Genomic DNA, 5,037 nt, shown 5'->3' with positions numbered 1-5,037 from the left:
TCCCCTCAGGGGATGTTTAGGCTTATATTTTTGCTTTTGTTTTTTGCTTTGACTAAAATTTCAAAAGCTTTATAGCAGTATGTGTCCTGAAAGATCAGATTGCAACAAAGCACCTTTGAATCAGTTTGCAAGATGAGCCACAGGAATGCTGGAGGGAGGGGTTCGGGGCATCAGGAGCTGGAGGAAACTTCTGGCAGCAGAATTTAACCACGAACAGAGTACACGCTGCAGCCCCCATTAGGTACTGGGGGAGAAATAACGAGTGAAAGTGTACAAATGCAAAATGCTCTGTAAATGACTATTTCTTGGTTGTCCATGTGTGAAATAGCTAGAAGGGGATGTTCTTGCTGGAACACTGTGGAGAGGAGAAATGGAAGGGGGCCTTTGATCTATCTTCCTATGTGTGCAGACCTCTGCTGTGCCCCTGCTGGCATAGGCCATGCATGCCCAAGCTGGACACTTAATCCTGGGTCTGGCCTCTGGGCAGGAGGGTTGGGTGGAATCACAGGGGGCTTTTTCATTGTGGGCATAGGTGGGTGAGAAACATTTTTCATATGCTGACTTTGATATATTGAGTTTCTATTCTTCAAATCACATCACTTACCCAGTGGTAAAGCTGGAAGGGCTAAGTTTGTGGTGCACACAGTCTTGCAGCTGCATGCTCCCATAGGGCAGGGGTCATATCTGTCTTCTTTACCATGGAAGATGTGGCACCTCACACGTGGCCTGGTATAGCACAGGGGCTCAATAGGTAGCTGGAAGATGATGCTACAAGGGAGTGAAGAAATGCATACTTTCTCCTGGTCACATTGAACATCTCTCATCTCCTAATGGGTCTTGTCCTTTCTACTTTTGCCCTTTGATAACCCATTCTCACACAAGAACCAGAATGATCCTTTTAAAAACAAATCAGGTTCTAAAATTAGCTTACAGTGATGGTTGTACAGCTCTCTAAATACACTAAAAACCATTGAACTGCATACATCAAATGGGTAAATTTGTGATATGTAAATTCTATCTCAATAAGGCTGTTAAAAAAAATTAGATTGTCATTCTATGCTTAACACCCTTCATTGGTTCCTGACACTTCACGTAGAATTCGCCAGACTGCTTGTGGTGATGTACAACATCCTACCTTTCCCACGGGCTCTGCCTGCCTCTCCAACCTCACCTCGCACCAGGCCACAGCTTACTTCCCACTCTTACCTGAATCTGCCTAGCTTGATCCTGCCTTCCACAATATTCTTCTCCATACTTTTGTACTTTTTTCGTTTCTTCCTTTTATTTGTCCCTTAAGATTTCCACATCCTCTCTCTGCACATTCCAAATGGTGGCTTTCATTCAGATCTCAGCTCAAATTCCATCTTCCCACCTTAGGTCATGTAATGTGAATCACCATCATTTTCTCTCATATTATTATATTTTTATAGGACCTCTATTTGAAATTATCTTGTTTCTTCATTGTTTCCCTCACTCAAATATAAGCTCCGTGAGGGTAGAAAAATCTTGTGTTTAACCCTTGAAGAACAGTGCCTCAGATATAGTAGGAACTAATAAATATACATTAAATGTTGACTGCCTGCTTCCTGCATGGTTTATTCTGCCAAACTTGTCAGAAAAAACAAACAAACAAACAAACAAAACCCATGAATGTTTACACCTTAGCATATATTTACAAGAAAAAAAAGGTTTTAAAACTCATTGCTTTTGAATGACTTTTCATTTTTACATGGCATGGCAAAATAAGCAAGCTTCTATCTGGGAACAATTGATTTCCAAAGTTAGAAGATTAAAATCATGTAAATATTTCACCATAAAAAAGGTATTATAATGCTGTTAAGGTTCAGTCATAGTCACTTTAAGGATGGGGGTGGAGGGAGAGGGACAGCTGGACTTCCAGTCCAGACCAATACTAAATGGAATTTGCAGACGTAAAAGCAGCTGGATACTTACCAAAAGATCTAGGTCTTCAGAGGTTTCCTTATTCTCCTTTCCTTGATTATTTAGAAATCTTAGGAAAACCAAGATAGTATTTGTAAAATTATCAAGAAAAGTCTTCCTTTTAAGATTTCACTTTTGGTAACTATATTTCAGGAATGATAGGGCTCGATGATAGCCACATGCTCTGTGCTACTTTTAACATCTGACATTCACATAAGCCTTTGCTGCTTCCAAGTCCTTCCATGGGAACTGTCTCATTTGACTTTGCCACAGCCTATGGGAAAGGCAGACAGGTGCAGAATTTTTTTAAGTAGAAGGAAGCAAAAGTTCAATGAGTTGAAGTGACTTGCCCAAGGTCCTGTTGCCAATAAAGAGGGATTTTAGTCACATGTTTTTCTGACAAACCACTGGCTCTTTCAAAAGCCTTATTTAGGAAGCTACAGCAGTTCTCCTCACAGATTATCCAACAAGAAGTGATAGCAATCAGTGCTCCAGAGAATTAAGAACTGGGAATAAAAGTAAGAGGGATTTGTATTCAATTAAATAATTGATTTACCTCTAGATTCCTGAAAAGTCATCAGTTTGGCCTTTAGTGTAACAAATTATACACATACACTAATGTGTGTTCATCATAGCCATATTGGTTTATGGGAACATCATTAAAGCTTAGCAGTCTTTGTTTTTGATATTTTTAAGGTTTTGTTTCTACTGTTTACAAATGTTCTTAAAAGCTGTTAAGTTCAGCTTTTAAAGCTTTTTGGAAGCAAACCAGCATTTTAATGAGTAACAGTTCATATCAGGAAATATCCTTATGTTTGCATTTAAGTGCTTGCTTACTTCCAAAGTGTTTTTACGAAATTATTAATGTGGGAGGCGTGCAAGATTTTAAACACTTTACATGGAAGCTCATTGACATTACTAGATAGATAACTGACACCATTTTTAGCCCTACAGGATGCTTCGTATTGATTTCAGTTCTTATAAGGCACTAATTTCTCAGAAGTCTTTGCTAAATCTATGAAACTAATTACAAAAAGATTCTCTTAAGATTTAAACACTAAGCACTCTGAAGAGATGCCTGCAATCCCACGATCACTGCAGCATTATTTACAATAGCCAAGATATAGAAAAAAACAAAGTACTTATCAAGGGATGAATGGATTTTTAAAATATGGTGTATATATATATGGATACTATTCAGCCTTAAAAAACTCAGGAAATTCTGTCATTTGTGACATGGATGAAGCTAAAGGACATTATGCTAAATGAAATAAGCCAGGTACAGAGAGACACAATACTATCTCACTTATACGTAGAATCTAAAAGGTCAAACTCACAGAAGCAGAGAGTAAAAGCGGTTACCAGAGGTTGGGGAGGGCGGTGGTGGTGGATGGGGAAAGAGGAGATGTTGGTCAAAGGGTACAAAGTTTCAGTTAAATAAGAGGAATACATTCTGGTGATCTATTGCACAGCATAGTGACTACAGTTAATAATAATGTATACTTCAAAACAGCTAAAAAAGAGGATTTAAAATGTTTTCACTACCAGGAAATGATAAATATTTGAGGTGAATATGCTAATTAGCCTGATTCAATCATTCCACATTGGATATATGTATCAAAACACTATATTGTACCCCATAAACAATTGTCAATTAAAAATTTAAAATATTCAGATGTCTCACCAAGACTCACGTAGCAAAACTAAATCTTTACATAAATATCTAAGCATTTAATCTTCACAGACATTTCTTGGGCTAGTTCATAAGAAGATTGAATTTTGATGTAAAATACTTCATTGGAGACCATAACAGTTTGTCCCTTGAGAGAGCTCTGTTGAGTACTTGGGATGAGAAAACTCAACAGTTTATTATTCATGTTTTATTACCATTCTGACCACCCAATTGTTATTAATACCTAAAAACCAAGCAATAACCTAAAATGCAACTAATCTGCATTTTTTTGCATATCCTTTTTTCCCAGTCCCTGTCCTGTAGTTCCTCTTCCTCTCAAGGAACTATTTTACTTTCCATGAATAAAGAATAAGTTTCAATTGCTTACTGTAACAACCTGTTTTTCCATTCCTTACCTTTTACACTGAAGAGCTGCTATAGGTATCATTAGTCCAATAACTGATTTCCGTAACAAAGACCTGAGGGGAAACTAGAAACTTCCCTCTGAATCAAAGATTTACTGATGTTCTGTAGTTTTTAGGCTAAATATACTTCGTATAATACTGTTTTGATGCTTAACACATGTATCTGGTAAAAATAATTTGTGGTTTCACCAAAATATGCATCCAAATTAAGTGATCTATTGATTCAATTGTGTGTGCCACACACATAGATATATAGAGATGGAGCTGTTCAATAAGCCATGAGATGCAGAAGACAAATGAAAACTCCCACACTCCATAATGGTATTAATCACATACAGCACGTTATCTCAACAAGCTCAATGACAATGTTCTCCAGAGTGGCTTAATTAAGCACAGCAGCTAAGAAGCTTTGGTTTGGGCACCACCTAATGGCAGAAAATGTTTTTGTAAAATTCTACTTTGCTCCCTGTGATTTGCTAACTTTTGTATTTTAGTTTATACTGATTTAGAAAATGTCTGCCCGTTCTTGACCTATGTTAATAGTTTAAGTGTTCCATTTTCTTGAGAAGATTAAGTCCTTCCCATGCGTACTTTGGAATAAGTTGTCTTTTACAGTGGGAAAAATGTACCAATGAAAAATGAATACTCTAAAATTTCTGTTCTATCCTTAAATATTTAAATTTTACTTCATAATTAAGAAATATATTTTAATTGAATCACTTTAGAGTCCTCAAACTCTTCTTCACTGTATATCCTCATAAACTGTCACAAAGAAAATAGTATATATTTCTGAAAAAAAGGTACTTATTAGAATTAAGTAATTTTATGTATCTGATAGCTGCTAAAACTACTCCTGAATGTATAAATAGTGATATACACACCTTTAACATCACCATACACATTTAAGTTTTTGCAAGAGATCCTTGCCTGAATATAATGTTCATTTTGTCATTCAACAGAGGTAAAATATATGTGGTAATATAGAACAGATAACGAATG

This window comes from Gorilla gorilla, chromosome 4 (assembly GCF_029281585.2).
Source record: "Gorilla gorilla gorilla isolate KB3781 chromosome 4, NHGRI_mGorGor1-v2.1_pri, whole genome shotgun sequence".
Classification (NCBI taxonomy): domain Eukaryota; kingdom Metazoa; phylum Chordata; class Mammalia; order Primates; family Hominidae; genus Gorilla; species Gorilla gorilla.
This window is presented reverse-complemented; position numbering follows the sequence as displayed.